Genomic DNA, 21,118 nt, shown 5'->3' with positions numbered 1-21,118 from the left:
GCGTGACGAAAAGAGGTCCCGAAGCTTAGGATTGATATCCTCTGACACGGGAGACGTGATCCTTCCAGGTGCGATTTCTCGGCCTGATCCTCCCGCGGGATTTTCTGTGATGTTCTTATCTTTTCTTCATCGGGGCCTTTCACTCCCCTCTCATGGATTCCTCCTCCATCTCTTGCGGACGTACGAGATCCAACTATGGCAACTTACCCCCAACTCGATCCTCCATGTTGCCGTGTTCATCACCCTTTGCGAGGCTTTTTTGGGTATCGAACCTCACTTCGGGCTGTGGAAGAAGATCTTCTATGTGAAGAGATACAGCAGTAGTAATGGGTACTTTGTCACCGGAGGGGTAGGTTTTGTTGCTCGCTCGGAAGTTAATTACTTCAATTTCCCAATGAGAGAGTCTGTGCAAGGATGGAGGCTGAAATGGTTTTACGTCAAAGACTCCTCGTCACCCGAATACCGACTCCCCTGCTATGCCGACGTTTCTGAGGCCATACCCAAGGACTCTTGGAAGAATATCCTCTCAGCCGACGAAAGGGCCTCAGCCGAAGAATTGTTTGCCAAATTCCTTCGAATCAAAGAGGCTGACGGCCAAACTATGATTGGTACGGAGGTGGTAGCAGTTTTCCTGAAGCGCCGAATCCAGCCAGTCATGGCCAGAGTTCACCTGATGTGGTTGTACTCAGGTCCAAAGGATGAGACCAGGATAAATGCTGCCGATTTATCAGAAAAAGAGTTGCTTGATGAAGTTCGTCGTCTTACTTCCTTCAACCAGGAAGATTCTATTCCGCTAATCTCTACTTATGCTCCTCTTGACGTTGATCATCCACCATCAGAGGTATTTTCCTTTCTTCACATCTCTTCTATAGCTTCTTTCTCAGCCGACATGATTACCTTTGTTCTTACTTTGTCATTTTTCTTTGCCAGATCCCTATGGCTTCTGAGAATACACGCGATTCACCGGATGATTCTTCCGAGGGGAGAGGCTCCTCAATCCCCGTAGATTTTCAAACCATCAATGAAACAGGTCTAGAGGATGAATATAACGGTCCACCGAATCTTGAAGTTGCCCATGCTGACCTTCCCTCCTCAGCCGATAACACTTGTATCGCATGTGGATCAGTGCGTAACGTCGACACTGATCGTGATACTTTTATTGATGCAGCTGCGGAAGGGGCCAAAGCTTCTCCTGCGAAGAGATCAACCGGTGGCTTTGCCGATGAAGATGATCTCTTCGACATGTAAGTAGTTCTTTCCTGAAAGTTATACTGTGCCTCTTTTTACCTTTCATACTCCTGTTATAATCACAGTCGACTGTCATTTTTGCAGTGACGAGGGCTTTATCGAGTCTCCTCCTAAAAAGGCCAAGTCTAATGCCGTTTCGCCGGTCGTGGTGGCTTCCGAAGCTTCGGCTCCTAAGGCTGCCCCCATGGCTCAAGCATCGACTGCGTCTTCCCTTTCCAAAGGGAAGGATATTTCTCCAACTGCTGCTACTGCGTCTCCTTTTTCTGTAAGTACTCTTCTTGATCTTAATACAAATTTCTTGGAGCGTGCCTTGTCTAATTGTTTTTCTTTCTCTCTTAAGGACCTGCGTGGCGTTATCTCCTCTCTGGAGGTTTTCGCCTCCCGGTTTACTTCTCTAGAGGCTGACAAAGTTCGGCTGCAAGAGGAAGTCGAATCTTCCTCCTCAAAACTAGATGGCGCAGTCAAGATAGATGCCGCGGCTCGCCAAGAGATTGATTCTCTGAAGGAGGAGCTGGCCAAATTGAAAGGGAAGCTGAAAGAGGAGGAAGCATCCAGGCTGGTGGCTGAGGCTCGAACAGCCGAAAAGGATGAAGTCCTTCGTCAATCTTCTTTGGCCTTGCTTGGTAATCTCTAACATACTTCTGTCGAGTGACGTTCTTATGGATTTAAACTTTTTTTCAATGACTGAATTTTTTCCTTTCTTTCTATCGCAGAGGCTGCAAACATTCCTGTCGATGCCCTGGAAAGAGTTCCAAACAAATCCCCGGCGAACGCTGTGTCAACGATTCTCGCCTCTCACCAGCTTACACAAGAGCTTCTTGTGAAGGGGAAGGGTGCTCTGGCGCGGATGCACTCGATGATCTTCCCCAAGATTAAGCAAGAGAAGACCCTGGGACAGCTGATCGATACCTTCGCGGTTGACACCAAGGAGGTCATCGAGGTATTCAAGCGTACATCGCGCACTTTTGGCGCTGTCCTTACCTTCCAACTTATGATGGGTTACGGCTTTAAGGGTGACATCGAGGAAATGACTAAGGGGTTTCCAAAAGAGCAAGACGGGCAGCCTGTTGATTTGAGCACTTTTAAGGCATCTGCTCTTACTTGCGCCTGTCAGCTCCTTGAACTAGTCTCATCAAGGAGATCGTCGACTGGCCCTAGTTCATCGACTCAAACTCAGCTCCCTTGATTCTTGTAACAAACTTGCGCTTTGAGCTGATGCGAAACATTGTTCTACCGCAAAACTCATGCTTTGTAATAAACTCCGTGCTAGCATTGTTGTCAGCACACTTTTGTTATGATATCACTTTCTTGCACTTCTCCCGATGGGAGTTATTTTGGACGTTCGGCTGTACCATATCCATCACCTCTTTATAACCAGTATTTTCTGCAGGTCTTCCCAGTACCCTCGTTTGCAGACGACTCGTCGGGTGCTCTTCCTGAAAGCGATCGGGTCCAGCGTATGAAATACCGGATCACGCAGATGGAAAAGGATTTACGCAGCACTTATGCTTTAGCTGCCATCATCAATAAAAAGAGCGAGATTGCAGCCGACGTGGAGCGGTACACTCTTGGCGAACTGCATAAGGCTACCGAAAGTTTAAACTGTAAGTTTCTTGATCCCTTTGCCTGTTTATTAGCAACTTCTTGTCTGAGTCTTGACTAATTCTTTTGGCAGTCATAGCGTTGAACCATGCGGAGGAGAACAAGCGGATACACGAGCGGGTGCATGCTTTGACTCAACTTTCCTCATCCGAAGAAATTTTCTGGCGGGAACACTCGAAGGCCTCGGCTGCCGTCAAATTTCAGGATCGAGTGCACCAGGTCCATCAGTTCTTCGACAAGTGCTACAAGGCTATGAGGGTAGTTTGGAAAACAATGTTTCCTCTGAATGCAGTTCCCCCTACCCTCTTGACTTTGATGTCTGAATTTGGGAGCGCCAAGAAGGTTCGAGAGCTGGTAAGATCTCAAGTCTTTGCAGGGGCCAAGTGCATGCTTGCCCTTGTGCTGGCTTGTTATCCTTCAGCTTGCTTGTTGTCTATTGCCAATGCAACTGGTGATCTCGAGGAGCTGTACCCAAAGGTTTTAGCACCTGCCCATATAATTGTCGACAGGCTTGAGGAGATGTCAAAGGTACCTGAGGAAAAGGAAACTCCACAAGGGTGATGTAAAGGTGTAAAATTACTTTTGTGAATTGTTTTGGCTAGTTCATCCGAGTGTTCGGATTTTTGAGCCGTAACTTTTTGTTTGGTTGATACATGAATATGTACTTTTACCATGCCGTTGGCAAATACTTAAAGGGGCGAAGCTTAATTGCCCGTTGGATGTATGTGTACTAGTTGGTTAGCAAATCATTATGAGTGATCAGCTCGTGTTGCAGGTTTTGCTAAACCTGTTGTATGCGCAACTTTGCTTTCAACCGTTTGTAAATTTCGACAGTCATTCCCGAATTTTTCGGGTGTAATGATTCTGCCGATGGGCCCGTTGCTCTCTGATATTTCCATAAGTGAAATATCGAGCGTGGGTTGTGTCTAAGTTTTCCAAACTCTTGCTTTGTACAGCACTCGTAGAGGCATCTGAAGCAGAGGGAAGGATTAATGTCCTTATTCTTCTTTGCAGTGCTCGTAAAGGTTTTTGCCCTGAGCGCTATCTTCTGCCGCGCGTTAAGTTATGTCGTTACTTGGCGTCAGCACGGTCATAGATGCTTTAGATTACTGCAATACTTTAACAAGAATCGGAACTTAAGTACTTATTGATAGGGTATATATGAAACTGAAGGGCGAAAACAAGAGGCCCTGTGTAAAGTAAAAGGGGAAAAATTTAAAACTAGGGGAGTGTTTTATCAAGAAAGGGGTTCTTCTCTTCTTCAGAAGGATCTTCCGATTTCTTCGTCATGCTGGTGGTCGCGACAGTGCTGTTGATTTCGCCAGATGCTTGAGCAACGATTGTTAGCATCTTGCCGCCTCCTGCGTCTTCTGCCGAAACTTTTTCTGCCGATGTTATTGCTGCTGGGCCTTCGGGAGCTGGCTTCTTCTTTGTTTCCCTGTCGAGTTTTTCCTCCTTGATTTCTTGTATCGTCAACTTGGGCGGGGGGTCGATAGTATCTCGCCGCGGTCCAAATTTGGCAGCAATCCTTTGAAAGTCACGATCACAATTGTCCGAGCGTGAAAAGCTTCCATAGACTGTGATGTTTGTTCCACTGTTCCCTGGCATCTTCAGCTTGAGGTATGCATAGTGCGGCATGTCCATGAACTTGGCGTAAGCTGGTCTCCCGAGTATGGTGTGGTACTGTGATTCCCAGTTCACGACTTCGAACTCGATCTTCTCTTTCCTGAAGTTGTCGGGTTTGCCGAAAACGACGTTCAAGTAAGCTTTGCCAAGAGAATGCGCTGGTGAAGTAGGGAGGATCCCATGGAAGCGAGTATCTGAGTCTTCCAGCATTCTCATGGTGATCCCCATACTTTGAATCGTGTCAAGGAATATCAAGTTAAGTCCACTTCATCCATCCATGAAGACTTTGCTCATCTTGAACCCTCCTATCTGTGCTTCGACCACTAGGGCGGCGTGCCCTGGCTTTGGTATAGTCATCAGGTGGTCCATTCGACTGAACGTGATTTCCTGAGACGACCATTCGACATATTCAGGAATGTTCGCCATGACGCTTTCTGCCAGGTTGATTTCTCGGGTGAGCTTCTTCATCTCTCTCCTTGAAACACCTGTCCTGTGGATCATATTCATTTGCCCACGTGGTGGTGGAAACGCCTCGTTGGGTTGGTGAGGCTGGGCCTGCTGTACTTGATGCCGTGACGGGGGTGGCGGTGGTGGTGGTGGTAGCTGCTTCTGGCCTGCTTGCTGGATGAGTTCATGCATATCGAGGAACTGCCGACAATCCCTAAGCAGGTGGCTAGACTTTACTTTTCCATCCTTGGAATCGGTATAAGAATGTAGGTAGCAAGGGGCGTTGATCTGTTCAGCGTAAGGCAATTTGGGAGTTCTCTGAGGTCGTGGTTTATAGTTGCCACGGTTCCAAGAGTCGTTCTGATTGCCGTCCTGCCGATCGTCTCGCCTGTTATCGTACCGATCATCCTGTCGATCAGAGTAACCCGCGGCCACCAAGTTGTTATCATCGTAACTGCGGTTCTTCCTTCTCTTATTCCGGTCCCTTCGACCACCCGAGTCATTCTTCGGCTGGTCATCCTCTTCGTCGTCGCTGCGCTGCCGTGGTTTTCGGACATTGTCTTCACCATTGGCCCAGCTGTTGGCAATTTCCATTAGCTTGGTTATGGTCTTCGGCTTCTTGCGCCCAAGCTCTTCTATGTAGCTTTCACGTCGGATGCCATCGCTGAAGGCGTCAATTTCCATGTCGACAGATACGTCTTCCGCAGCATTTAGGAGTTTGGTGAACCTCCCGATGTATGCGCGCATTGACTCCTTCTGCTTCTGTTGGCAGTGCCGTAACTCCTCGATCCCAACGGGCCTTTTGTAGGTTGCTTGAAAGTTAGCGACAAAGGCTTCTACTAAGTCATCCCATGACTTGATGGAACCCTTTGGCAGCCCTCTGAGCCAGGCTCGTGCTGAGTCCTTTAGGTAAAGCTGTAGACATTGCATTGCTGCTATCTGATTCCCTTTTTGCAGAATTACTGTCTGCAGATAGTCCTCTATCCAGGATCTTGGCTCCTGCTGCCCATCGTATTTGGCAGCGTCGGTAGGTGTAGGTTTGAACTTCTTGGGTGGCATTGCCTCCCGAATTTTGTAACTCAGACAGTCGGCTCTCGCCATCGTTCTCCTGGGTCTCGTCCGAAGAATCACTGTCAAATTCTTCTCTCATGGCGCGTCGTCGCCTTGCTTTGTCGATCCTGCTCTGTGTGATTTCGTCCCGAGCGTCTTTTGCGCGATGTTTTGACCCGCTGGCCTGCAGGGTCTTCTCTTTCGGTGGAACTAGATTATGTCCTAGTATCGCAAGACTCTCCAAAGCACCACGGTGGGCCTGAGCCATGGATCCTTCGGGGTGCTGATTAATGAGGTACGCTGCAAGATTGGCTGTTGTTCCTGCGACGGTTTTTGGCCGTGGCATGCCCACGGTGTCCGTGGTCATAAAGGATTTGGTCAAGTTTGATGTTATCTCCCTTGCATCATCTTCCGAAAGCCTGGACATCCTCGATCGATGTTTGCCCCCTCCGTGGGTACTTCGGGAGGCACTCCCCTGCGAGACCCTTCGTCGCTCGCTGGACCGGTCTGCCGCAGATAGTCGTTTCTCGAGGGTGGCTTGCTCCTTAGATAAGCGCTCCCGATTTTTCTCTAATATGGAGCGGTAAGCGTTGAGCGTACCAACCGTGGTTCCCGCCAAAAGCGGTGTGTTATTGAGCACGGCTGCCTTGGCTGCTGCCCACTCTTCTTCTGTGATGGTGTGGTCGCTATTATCATTGCTGGCGCTATCTCCGAAACTAGTCCGCCTGCTGGAACGGGGGGTGCGTTCTCCATCTCCCCTATTAGCGACGTAGACTTGGAGGGGCGCCACTCTTCGGGTGTCTCCTCGGACGACACTACCGATGCTATCCTCTCCCGACGAATAGTAGGCGTTGCAGATGAATGGCGTGTCGCTTGACCCTAGTCCATGCCTGGTGTCGCAGTTTACGCAGTAGTACGAGGTCATCTCCGAGGGCACGGGGTCATCAGATCCAACCGACATGGAGGACGCCGAGCGAGGAGTCGATGGCGCGGACGGACTCGACGGGTTTTCCTGGCCAGCCGAAAGGTCGGGTGTCGATGTTGCACTTGGGCTCGTTGATCTGGAGGTAGGAGATTCCAGTAGCCGGAGGATTCCCTCTGAGTTGACGTTGTAGTGGACACTCCCGAACGCCATGTCCATGTTGCCTTGCAGACCAGAGAAGGTGGAGCGAGACGATTCGTTGTGCGGGGTGAATTCGTAGGAGCTGAAACGGATCGGGCTTCCCAGATGAGACGATGATGGTGCTGATGAAGCTGCTGATGACATGTCGGGTTCGGCCGATATCCGATCTTGTGCCGACAGGGTCCCCACAGACGGCGCCAATTGTCGAGGGTACTCCTCGCCAATGCCCTCCGATAGGGGCTTAGGGTTGACGGAATCCTGTAGGCTGACACGAGGCATCGGTTCATAGACAAGCGGGGAGAGCGATTTACCCAGGTTCGGGGCCCTCGATGAGGTAAAACCCTTACGTCCTGCCTGTCTGTTCTTTGATTATGAAAACAATGGGTTACAATGGGGTGCCGAATAGTTCGGCTGAGATCTAGGCGAGATTGCTGTCCCTAGGGTTACCTAGCTCTAAGCTTTTCCTGGCTAAGATTGCTAAGATTGTTCGTGTCCTTCGGCAGCCCCTCTCCTGGCCTTTATATAGGAGGCCAGGTCTCAAGAGGTCTAACCGAATACGACTAGATTTACAGTAGTTTAGATCCAATCTTTCCTTGTTCGTTTGCTTCTTGTCTTGCTCGCCAAGGAATCTTCTGGTGCGCCGACCTAGTGGCCCATCTAGCCTTCGGGTGTCTTCATGGGCCTCCAGTTGGTTAATACAGGATAGGGCAACGTCGGTTACTCGAAGGGTAATGCCCACGTCAACCGGGCCGGAACTACATGCCCACTTCCTCTTCCACCTCCCAGCCTGCATCCTCTCTCTCTTTTTGGGCCACACCTCCACATCCAGCCCACCCGCGCCTCCAGCTCATCCCGTGTTGGGCCGCAGCCTGGCAGGCCTGCTGCTGCCGCCGTTTGTGCGCCCGCTCCTCTCGATCGAGCGAGACGCCGCTCGCTCGCTGCTCCATCTAACCGTTTGGGCGCGAATCTAACCGTTTTTCAGCCCCAACAGTCATATTTTTGGGCCCACTATATATCTCTCTCCCACCTCTGTCCACACTAGTTCTTCCCATCTATTCTCTCTCCTCCATTGTTGACTTTGAAGAGTTTGATCATCCTCTTGATCCCCCCACTATTTCTTGCATCTTTTTTGGGGAAAAGAGAGAGGAGATCTAGATCTAGTGCTCCACCAAGTGAATCCCTCTCCAAGTGAGGGGATCTTGCTAGATCTAGATCTTGGAGTAATTTGGTGTTCCTCCTCCTATCTGTTCTTCCTCCCTTATTCCCCCAATAGCTTTTGCAGCTTTGTTAGAATTTGGGAGGGAAGAACTTGGGCATCTTAGTGGTGTTCTTGGCCATTGCATTAGGTGCATCAGTTTGGGTTCTCTCTGGGATTTCGGTCTCGTGTGAGTTCGTGTGAGTTCCCTCTAGGGTTCCCCTAGAGGGCTTGTTGATCTTAGTGGTGTTGTTGCCTTCCTAGCCTTGTTGCCTTTGTGACGTGGTAGCCTTTGTGGCCTTGTTGCCTTTGTGGCCTTGTCGCCTTTGTTGCGTAGTAGCCTTTATGGCGGTGTTGCCTTTGTGGAGTGTGGTAGCCTTTGTGGTTTTGGAGCCAGTTGTGGCGCGTTGGAGCCTTTGTGGCCTTGTTGCCATGTGTGGCGTGGTGTAGCCTTTGTGTCCTTGTTTCCATGTGTGGCGTGGTGTAGCCTTTGTGGCCTTGTACTTGAGAGCCTTTGTTGTTGTGGAGTTTGCCTCAAGCTTGATACTTGGGTGTTTGCCCCAAGCTTGTATGGGTTCGGTGACCACCCTCAAGGGTCCCTTAGTGGATCGAGACTTTCCTTTTTGGTGGAAAGGCTCGAGGAGAATACGGTGGCCCTATCGGCTCATTGGAGTGCCTTGTTCCTCCACACCGCTCCAACGGAGACGTAGCACCCAAGGGTGTGAACTTGGGATATATCGTCGTCTCCTCGTGCACCGGTTACTTCTCAACCTGAGCTTCTTTACCTATGTGCTTTACATTGTGATAGCTTTCATGCTTGATGTTCTATATCTAGTTTGTTATCACCTTGTTGCTCATCAAGCTTAACATAGGTTGTTGGTGCATGATGTCTACGGGTGCTTCTATTCTTGTAGACAGTGTTGGGCCTCCAAGAGCAGAGGTTTGTAGAACAGCATCAAGTTTCCCTTAAGTGGATCACCCAAGGTTTATCGAACTCAGGGAGGAAGAGGTCAAAGATATCCCTCTCATGCAACCCTGCAACCACAAAGCAAGAAGTCTCTTGTGTCCCCAACACACCTAATAGGTGCACTAGTTCGGCGAAGAGATAGTGAAATACAGGTGGTATGAATAAATATGAGCAGTAGTAACAGCGCCACAAAATACTTGATGCTACAACTGGCGTGTGGTTGATGGTGGTAATATTGCAGGAAGTACAGATGCAGTAAAACAGTAAACAAGCAGCGATAGCTGTATTTGGGAACAAGGCCTAGGGATTATACTTTCACTAGTGGACACTCTCAACATTGATCACATAACAGAATAAATAGATAAATTCTATACTCTACACTCTTTTGTTGGATGATGAACACCACTAATTGTGTAGGATTACACGAACCCTCAATGCCGGAGTTAACAAGCTCCACAATATTCGATATTCATGTTTAAATAACCTTAGAGTGCACGATAGATCAACACAACTAAACCAAGTACTAACATAGCATGCACACTGTCACCTTCACACTACGAAAGGAGGAATAGATCACATCAATACTATCATAGCAATAGTTAACATCATAATCTACAAGAGATCACAATCATAACCTACGGCAAGTACTACACGATGCACACACTGTCACCATTACACCGTGCAGGAGGAATAGACTACTTTAATAACATCACTAGAGTAGCACATAGAATAGTAGTGATACAAAGCACATTGCAATCATAAAGAGATATAAATAAGCACTTCACTATGCTATTCATAACAGTGAATAAGTATTCTGTGAAATATAGCCTAAGAGACCCACACGGTGCACACACTGTCACCTTTACACACGTGGGACAAGGAGTCTCCGGAGATCACATAAGTAAAATCCACTTGACTAGCACAATGACATCTAGATTACAAGCATCATCATATGAATCTCAATCATGTAAGGCAGCTCATGAGATTATTGTATTGAAGTACATAGGAGAGAGATGAACCACATAGCTACCGGTACAGCCCCGAGCCTCGATGGAGAACTACTCCCTCCTCATGGGAGACAGCAGCGGTGATGAAGATGGTGGTGGTGTTGATGGAGATGCCTTCCGGGGGCACTTCCCCGTCCCGGCGGCGTGCCGGAATAGAGACTCATGTCCCCCAGATCTTGGCTTCGCGATGGCGGCGGCTCTGGAAGGTTTCTCGTACCGTGGCTTTTCCGTCTCGAAGAATTAGGTCAGGGACCTTTATATAGGCGAAGAGGCGGAGTCGGAGGGGGTACGGAGCCGCCACACAATAGGGTGGCGCGGGCCCTAGCCTGGCCGCGCCAGCCCCATGTGTGGGCCCCCTGTGGCTCTCCTCTGGCGGCTCTCGGGTGTTCTGGAAGCTTCATGCAATTCTAAGATGCTGGGCGTTGATTTCGTCCAATTCCGAGAATATTTCCTTACTAGGATTTCTGAAACCAAAAACAGCAGAAAACAGGAACCGGCACTTCGGCATCTCGTCAATAGGTTAGTTCCGGAAAACGCATAAAATCATCATAAAGTGTGAACAAAACATGTAGGTATTGTCATAAAACAAGCATGGAACATAAGAAATTATCGATACGTCGGAGACGTATCACCCTACTCGTGTGGTGGCCCCGGACCCCCTCCGACTCCGCCTCTTCGCCTATAAGAAGCCCCCGACCTAAATCTTCGATACGAATAAGCCACGGTACGAGAAACCTTCCGGAGCCGCCGCCATCGCGAAGCCAAGATCTGGGGGACAGGAGTCTCTGTTCCGGCACGCTACCGGGACGGGGAAGTGCCCCCGGAAGGCATCTCCATCGACACCACCGCCATCTTCATCATCGCTGCTGTCTCCCATGAGGAGGGAGTAGTTCTCTATCGAGGCTAAGGGCTGTACCGGTAGCTATGTGGTTAATCTCTCTTCCATGTAGGTATTGTCATAAAACAAGCATGGAACATAAGAAATTATCGATACGTCGGAGACGTATCAGTGCACATAGGAAAACCCTAGTTGATAGGCTTTGTGCTAAACAAATAAACTTTGAGTACTTTTATTCCGCCTTGTTTAGCCCTCAAGTAGAAGTTTTTATAACCCGCCTACTCACCCCTCTCTAGGGGGCATCCTTGTACATTCAAAGTGTTGCCTCCATATGAGGGCCCCGAACCTCGGTGGGTTGCCGTGTTGCTCATGCCTAAGCCCGTCTCTGGAATCCGCCGTAGTCCATACAGGCTCACCACTCTACTTTATCCATCCTATGGCATCTACCGTATCGATACCACAATATTGACCCATATAAAAAGTTATCGTCCGGTTAACGACATTTACCACATGTCATTTTGCATGATGTCACTAATCAACGGCCTCCCGAAACTCGTCTACCATAGTGTGATTTCCCATGGTGGAAGGTCACTCATCCGTCGCAGATAGAAAAATTTGTGGCTAAGTTGCGATCACGATGTGGACCACACATGCCATTTCGTAAATGTCGTTAATACTTTTTCTATTACTTTTAATAAAACAAGTAATACTTTTCAGCCCGTTTAAAATTAGAAAAATATTTTCTTATTTTATTGAAATAAAAATAGGTAAAAATTCCGAGGAAAGTTTTAGCCCAAAGTGGCACTTCTGCCCATTTGAAGTCAACCCTCCACTCCTTCCCCTTTCAAACCCTAGCCCCAAAATTCCCCACCATTTTCCCAATTTTTCAGATCTGAATTGTTGGCCCTTTCTTCCCCCATTTCTTGTCGCCGGTGAGCAATCTTTTCTCCCGGCCGTGCACCTGTTTTGCCCGCGCGCCGCGCTTCTCCTTGTCTTTGCGTCGAGCCGCACCAGCTTTTTCTTCCGCCGCTTAGACCTTTTCCCCTTGCCGCACCATCGCTCGCCATCACCACCGGGAAACACCAGCAGCAGATCTACCAGGTAGCCACTCCACCACCGCTTGCAGCAAGCTCCACTTCTCCTTGAGCCAGGCCGACATCAATGTCAGTAGCCGCGCTGCAGCCTGGTCCTCTTCCATGCCGCTTGTCGCCAGCATCAGCATACCAGCGCGCAAGCCAGCGCCAGCGGCAACTTCTTCCCGCGCGCCGGTCAACGCAAAGCAGCAGCTCCCGCGCGAGAGGATTCCCTGGCCGCCTCCTTTTCTGGCTTGATTCTCCTTGGTCGCCGCGCCGGCGCACCACTACCCTTTCTGCCCCGCGTTTTTTTCTGTTGGATCGAGTCCGGCCGACAACAACATTCCAAGCAGCAGTCCGAAAATCATCCGTCTCGTTTCGGTTTGTTGCACGCCACATGTTTGAGGTTTCATCCGCAAGCTGGCTTGGGTTTCTTTGACACCACATCCTGGTCGTTCGTGCCGGTGTTCCCCGGGTCTCCTCCCTCCTCAAGGTCTTCTTCGACCCGGGCGCCGCCAAGATGGTGGAGAGAACATGTTCGGCTTCAACCTCTTTGCCTACTTCGACTCCTCGGACAGCAAGGCCGTGGCGATGCAGCTACTTCCGTGACATCCACTTTCTCCGCTACTTCCTCGACGATCCTTTCCCAATGCGAGCCGTGAGACACTAACCCTAACCTTATATAGTTATGTGCTATCTATCTTGTTGCATCAAGATCATTCATGTTACACTGCATATCTTGTGGTTGTCTCGGGGATAATTAGCGATACACCTAATTATTAAGTACAGATAATGTTATCTTATACTACTCTATTTTTTAAACCTAAAACAAGGAACTCAACAATGTTGAATGACGAGACTCATTTTTTCACTTACATAAAAGCAAACACATAATAGCCATATATATATGAGTTCAGACCAACTTACAATCAGTTCACAAGCAAAGCAAAACAGGGAAATAGAAAACTACAATATAGTCTAATCCTAACTTGAGTCGCCTTTGATGTAGATTCCCTACCATAGCACTAATGATATCACACTGACGTGAGCACTGTCATCTATTCCATTCGATCTGATTACTTGACGACCCTTGGAATGTTGGCTCGGCGCAAGAGCCCATGCCTATGCAGCACGCCCATGAGACTGGATGAGAGATGTGGAAGGGTACTTAGCAACATGATGTTGAGTCCTCGGAGGCCGTAGAGCTCCATCCCGTTCTTTATTGATCGGTCAAGTCCATGTACTCCAACGTTTCTGTAGAAGAAGAGCACCTCTTCCCTAGGATCGCTACCGGGGTGGTTGTACCTGCGGACAAACGGCTTCTTCAGTTGACCAGTTGGGATGGGAGGTGGAGGTGGAGGTGGAGGTACTTTTCCATTGTTTGGCGCAATTACGGAGGGGCTCAAAGCTGCAAGAAACAAAATGTGGTATGTTGTTAGCACTTTCCGATGCTTGAGTGTATTGTTTCTAGTCTTAGCGAGCTACAGGTGCTAGTAGTAGTACCCACCTTGTATGGTTGACTTGAAAGGATATGCAGATGTGCTTGGTGGCGTCCCAAGTATCCCTGCTGCCGGGCTTGGTGCAGGTGGTGACCTTCTTCCTCTGCTTGGTGCGGTTGGCACATTCTTCTGAGCAGCTGCAGCAGGCTGCTGGTTCACAGCTGCAACACGAACAATGCAGATGTAATGTATGTATAGAACGGACCCAATGCAAGTACTAATTAAAGGAGGGGTAGTTTGGGTGGGTCGATTCGTTTGTACGTACCTTGTGATGATGAAGAAGATTGCAGCAGCTGCGCTGCTTGCTTCGGAGCTTCAGTCTTGTCCATCCTCCTAGCATCGTAGCAATCAAGTAAGTAAGGATTATTTATCACAGGTGTTTCCCAGTCTGACCGGAAAACAATTGAAGCAAGAACATCTTGGTAAATGTGCGGATAGTGATCTTTTATGTTGCTCAACAGATACTTATGGCCTCTAGTAAACCCATTGATCTTGTGACACATGTCGAGCAGCGAAGTATGAGAAAAGATGAGCTCCATATTCTCAAAACCATTGGATTTAAGAAGACCCAGAAGATCATCAATTTCTCCTACCCAGCTGGTCTTACACTTGGATAAAATAGTTTTGTCAATAATGTCTGCAAGCATTGCAAAATTCTTGCTAATCATGCTTTTAGTTGCGTGCACGTACGAGAGGCCCTGTCGGAACTTAACGGCGTTCCCATCGTCTAGCACTACGATGAGATCGTCAGGACTTAACGTGTGCACGCAAAGATTGGAATCAAACAAGTCCTTGAACAGTTGCAGCGTACTTATAAACAGTAGCCTTCCTACCTCGGAGAACAATCCGCACACAGTGTCGGAGTTAGGCAGTTTTTGTGCTCCGGGTATGGCTACCTTATCGATGATAACGTTACGAAGAACAAAATCAGAAAACGTGCAGCATCTTGGAACAAGCTTAGCACCTATATCCGTGATAACGTGGTAGAAAACAAACCTATAGTACCGGCTCGTTATATCTACGAAGTCGCTCATTATGCAAGTAAATATAGTACGTACGGGAAAAGAAAGAACAAAGTAAGCTAGGGAATATAGAAACCCCCTCTTTTTTTGTGTGTGGCGGTGGGGATGATTTTTTCAATCGATCTACTCACTCTTGTAATAATCAAGAAAGAAAACCTGCAAGAAGATTGCAAAACAAATAAGAGCGATGGAGGAGGAATCAAATTGAAGAATAGAATGTGGAGAGGGAAGAGAAAAACTCAAAATGGAGCGCAAAACATCATGGAGGACCCAAGAGATATGAGCATGGAGGCTTACCTGGATGGCGCGCGGGTGGTCAAGGTCCTGGTCTCGCAGCGTCGCGTCCAACGAAAAAAATAGCGCGCTATTTCACGCTAATAGCGGCGCTATAGCGTATTTGCGAGTTGAACGCTACGCTATGCATTTTAGGCACGCTATGACGCTACGCGCGCTAAAGATGCGCTATTTCACGCTATTTGACGCTATTCGCTATTCTGCATAGCACGCTATTTTGCAGAGTAGTTTTTAGTAGCTCATTTCACATTTTGACCCAACTTGCGTATCCTAAATCCCTATAATCCAGGCAACCCTAGACTAAGAAACTTGGATCGCGCACTCCCCAACTCCTTGTCACCTGCTTTACCGGCAGGCGACGACGTGACGGCTAATACGTCTCCGACGTATCGATAATTTCTTATGTTCCATGCCACATTATTGATGATATCTACATGTTTTATGCATACTTTATGTCGTATTTATGCATTTTGCGGCACTAACCTATTAACGAGATGCCGAAGAGCCAGTTGCTGTTTTCTGCTGTTTTTGGTTTCAGAAATCCTAGTAAGGAAATATTCTCGGAATTGGACGAAATCAACGCCCAGGGGCCTATTTTTACACGAAGCTTCCAGAAGACCGGAGGGGAGATGAAGTGGGGCCACGAGGTGGCCAGACACTAGGGCGGCGCGGCCTGGGCCTTGGCCGCGCTGGCCTGTTGTGTGGGGCCCTCGTGTGGCCCCCTGACCTGCCCTTCCGCCTACTTAAAGCCTCCGTCGCGAAACCCCCAGTACCGAGAGCCACAATACGGAAAACCTTACTGAGACGCCGCCGCCGCCAATCCCATCTCGGGGGATTCAGGAGATCGCCTCCGGCACCCTGCCGGAGAGGGGAATCATCTCCCGGAGGACTCTTCACCTCCATGGTCGCCTCCGGAGTGATGAGTGAGTAGTTCACCCCTGGACTATGGGTCCATAGCAGTAGCTAGATGGTCGTCTTCTCCTTATGTGCTTCATTGTCGGATCTTGTGAGCTGCCTAACATGATCAAGATCATCTATCCGTAATACTATATGTTGTGTTTGTCGGGATCCGATGGATAGAGAATACTATGTTATGTTGATAATCAATCTATTACCTATGTGTTGTTTATGATCTTGCATGCTCTCCGTTATTAGTAGAGGCTCTGGCCAAGTTTTTACTCTTAACTCCAAGAGGGAGTATTTATGCTCGATAGTGCCTCCATTAAATCTGGGACAGTAACAGAAAGTTCTAAGGTTGTGGATGTGCTGTTGCCACTAGGGATAAAACATTGATGCTATGTCCGAGGATGTAGTTATTGATTACATTACGCACCATACTTAATGCAATTGTCTGTTATTTGCAACTTAATACTGGAAGGGGTTCGGATGATAACCTGAAGGTGGACTTTTTAGGCATAGATGCATGCTGGATAGCGGTCTATGTACTTTGTCGTAATGCCCAATTAAATCTCACTATACTTATCATATCATGTATGTGCATTGTCATGTCCTCTCTATTTGTCAATTGCCCGACTGTAATTTGTTCACCCAACATGCTATTTATCTTATGGGAGAGACACCTCTAGTGAACTGTGGACCCCGGTCCTATTGTTTACATCTGAAATACAATCTACTGCAATACTTGTTCTTTACTGTTTTCTGCAAACAATCATCATCCACACTATACATCTAATCCTTTGTTACAGGCAAGCCGGTGAGATTGACAACCTCACTGTTTCGTTGGGGCAAAGTACTTTGGTTGTGTTGTGCAGGTTCCACGTTGGCGCCGGAATCCCTGGTGTTGCGCCGCACTACATCCCACCGCTATCAACCTTCAACGTGCTTCTTGGCTCCTCCTGGTTCGATAAACCTTGGTTTCTTTCTGAGGGAAAACTTGCTACTGTACGCATCACACCTTCCTCTTGGGGTTCCCAACGGAGATGTCGATTGCACGTATCAAGCACATTTTCTGGCGCCGTTGCCGGGGAGATCAAGACACGCTGCAAGGGGAGTCTCCACAATCCAATCTCTTTACTTTGTTTTTGTCTTGCTTTATTTTATTTACTTTATTGTTTGCTGCACTTAAATCAAAACACACAAAAATTAGTTGCTAGCTTTACTTTATTCACTGCCTTTTCTCTATATCAAAAACACAAAAAAATTAGTTAGTTGCATTTATTTTATCTAGTTTGCTTTATTTACTACTGCTAAAATGGGTACTCCTGAAAATACTAAGTTGTGTGACTTCACAAACACAAATAATAATAATTTCTTATGCACACCTATTGCTCCACCTGCTACTACAGCAGAATTCTTTGAAATTAAACCTGCTTTACTGAATCTTGTTATGCGAGAGCAATTTTCTGGTGTTAGTTCTGATGATGCTGCTTCCCATCTTAATAATTTTGTTGAACTATGTGAAATGCAAAAGTATAAGGATGTAGATGGTGACATTATAAAATTAAAATTGTTTCCTTTCTCCTTAAGAGGAAGAGCTAAAGATTGGTTGCTATCTCTGCCTAGAAATAGTATTGATTCATGGACTAAATGTAAGGATGGTTTTATTGGTAGATATTATCCTCCCGCTAAAATTATATCTTTGAGGAGTAGCATAATGAATTTTAAACAATTAGATAATGAACATGTTGCTCAAGCATGGGAGAGAATGAAATCTTTGGTTAAAAATTGCCCAACCCATGGATTGACTACTTGGATGATCATCCAAACCTTTTATGCAGGACTGAACTTTTCTTCGCGGAACCTATTGGATTCAGCTGCTGGAGGTACCTTTATGTCCATCACTCTTGGTGAAGCAACAAAGCTTCTTGATAATATGATGATCAATTACTCTGAATGGCACACGGAAAGAGCTCCACAAGGTAAGAAGGTAAATTCTGTCGAAGAAACCTCTTCCTTGAGTGATAAGATTGATGCTATTATGTCTATGCTTGTGAATGGTAGGACTAATGTTGATCCTAATAATGTTCCGTTAGCTTCATTGGTTGCTCAAAAAGAACATGTTGATGTAAATTTCATTAAAGACAACAATTACAATAATTCTAGGCCATATCCTGCTAATGGTAACTCTTATGGTAGATATGTTTCACCTAATGAGGAAAAAATGTTAGAAATTGAAAGATCCACAAAGAGCTTTATGCAATCGCAATATGAGCAAAACAAATTGTTTACTAAAACTATGAATGAACAATCTAGCTTGTTGAAGAAAGTTCGGGACAATGTGAATGTGAACTATGGTTTCTGATTTTGAGACTATGTCATACAAGTTATGGACTATGTGAACAATCTCTGGTTGATGTTTGGCTGCAAAATATCATATCTGAGATTTATAGCTGCAGAGTGCTATATCTATTATTATATATATGCTGAAATTCTGAATTTTCATTTTTTTGTTAAACGCTATTTTGAAAAATAGCACGCTATTAGCACGCTATAGCGTCTATAGCGTTTTTCTGAAGCCCACGCTATTTATGTTAGCGCGCTATTTTTTTCATTGGTCGCGTCCCAAGGTCGCAGTCGGAGGAGACACTAGTAGGCCGGCTACTGTATCGATCGAGGCGCGCCGAGTGCGATCCGATCCGACCTGATTTATAGCCGTCGCCTGGGTCGGGTTCCAACACGTTTCGACGTCGGGGTGATGTCGGTTCGACTATTCCAAAAATAAGCAACCCAACCCGAGCTCGGTTTCGACTTTCCTTTTCTTTCTTTCTTGCAGTGTTGCGCGCGGACGCGTTAGCTCAAAACCTACTAGTACCTTTTACTACTCTTTCGACTCGGATCCTATTAATGCTCCAGAATTTCCAAACCAATTGAATTGTTTCCAACATCCATGTCTTGTGCAACTTCCCGAATCCTAACATTTATGTTTTTTTCGTGCTTAATTTGCAAGGACAAAAATGCACTTACGGTACCTAAACTTGCCACCTAATAATAAAATTCATAAGGTTCGAATACGTGCTTAGAGCATCTCCAGCCGCGTCCCCCAAACCGCGCCGGATTGAGCGTTTGGGGGACGTGTTTCGTTCGTGCCGCCTTTGGGGGACGTCGCTCCCCAGTCGCGTCCCCCAAACAAAAATTCGGAAATTTTAAACTTAACGAGATTCGACTAAGATTCGTCCAAACTTACAAGATTCGAACGAAATTTGACTAAATTTAAACTAAACCTAATCTAGAACCACTTGCGGCGGCCGGAGGCGTCGTAGTACTGCTGGAAGTTGTACATGTCGTCGGTGACGACCTCCTGCTTGACGCGCTCGCCGACGGGCTCGTCGACGGGCTCATCCTTCACCGCGCCGCTTGGTCCTGCCTCGTCGTCGTCGGTGAGGTCCACCAGCGGCTTGCCGGAGTCGCGGATGGACAAGGCGATCGCCGCGTCGAGGTCGCCCCTCCAGGCGTCCTTGTCATTCATGGACGCCAAGAACGCCGCCCGCAGACCTGGGCAGTCCTCGGGGTCGTCGCTGCTGGCGATGAGCCGCTGAGCAGCGCCGCCTGCGACGCTTCCTCCGGCTCTTCCTTCACCTCCGGCTTCGGGATGATGAGGGCGCCGCCGCGCCTCCCTTGCTACCGCCGGCTGCCGCTGCCGCCACGCCTCGTGTTAACGGGCGTCGCCGGCTCCTCCTTCACCTCCCGTTTGGGAACGGTGTACGGCGCCGACCGGTAAGACGAGGACGGCGTCGATCGCGCCGGTCCCGAGGAAGAAGAGTGCGAGGAGGACGAGTACGTCGTCCTCCTCGGCTGCCATTGAGGAGACGGCGGCGGCGACGACGGCATCTCCAGCCTTGGAGCGCCGTTGCGGATGCCGCGGATGACGTTGTCGAGGGTGCGCCCCGGAACGCCCCAGAACAGGGCGCGGCCGTCCTTGTTCCAGCTATTGGGGCCGCCGACGAGCCCCTCCGTGCTTTGCATCTCGACGCCATACTTGGCCTTGAAGTACGTGGCCCACCAGGTGTTGTTGCCCTTGGCCGCCCATGTCGGATCTGCCCGCTCCTCGGCGGTGAGTTGAGCCCGCCGGGCCTTGATGGCGTCCCTCCATTGATCCGTGTCCGGCTTCGGCGGCGGCGGGATGCCAATGCAGTTCACGGCCATCTTCCAGCCGCCGCTGCTTGGCAGCCGCATGTCCGGCGGGACTGGATACCGGGCGTGGTACAACGCCCACGCCTCCGCCACGGTGAGGCTGCCGCGGCCGAAGCCGTTCGCCGCGGCGATCTTGCGGGAGGACGAGGTCGACATTTTTTTGGAGCGGCGAGGAGAAGATCTGGGAGGGGGGAGGCGGCGGCGATTGTGATGAGCGGCGAGAACTGCAGGGCGTCTTAAAACAGCGGCGGCAGCGGGTGGTTGCACGCAATAACTCCGGCGCGGACGGCCACGCGGCCATGCACGACGAGACGCGTCCCTGCGTCGCCTGGGAAAACAGGGACGCCATAACGTCGCTTGATCAAAGGTAGGCGACGGGGTTTTAGCCTTCCGTGCCGCTGACGCATCGGCCCCGCCACTCCCGCCTCGCTTTTCGTTGTGTCCGGCGTGCCCGGTGCTTCCCATGTGGGACGGGGACGGGCTCGGGGCGCCGGACACCGAATGGGGGCGCGTCGGACAAAATGGACTTTGAGGACGCGACTGGAACGCATTTTCTGTCCGGCGCGCCTCAAATCCCTTTGGGGGACGGTTTGGGGGACGCGGCTGGAGATGCTCTTAATTTTGCTATTCCGAAGGAAAAGCAGGATTTGATTTGTGAGCAAACAGAAAGACAAAGACACATTCGTCCGTCCCCGGAACCGGATGGAAACCTGACGGATCTTGGCGGGAAAGAAAAAAAAACGCGTCAGATTCGTATATCAAACCGATCCTGGAACGCAACGCGTCAGATTTCCTCCTCGCTCGCGCGCAAAGCTCTGTTCGTGTTCAATTTCTGCGCCGCTGCTGCTCCCAAGTGAGTTCCGCTGTTCCCCTTCTCTACCAAGTTCCGACGACCCATGCATTCCGACGAAAAGAGCAGACGGAGTGCGGCGGGGGCGGGGGTGCCGCTCCGGGAGCCCCGAGGTCTGCAGCATGCCGTCGTCCTGCATGCGACGCGTTCGCCAAATATCAAGTGCGTTGCGCTGCTCCCCTTGTC

This window comes from Lolium rigidum, chromosome 2 (genome assembly GCF_022539505.1).
Source record: "Lolium rigidum isolate FL_2022 chromosome 2, APGP_CSIRO_Lrig_0.1, whole genome shotgun sequence".
Classification (NCBI taxonomy): Eukaryota; Viridiplantae; Streptophyta; class Magnoliopsida; order Poales; family Poaceae; genus Lolium; species Lolium rigidum.
The sequence above is the reverse complement of the archived record's forward strand: the minus strand, read 5'-3'. Positions refer to the sequence as shown.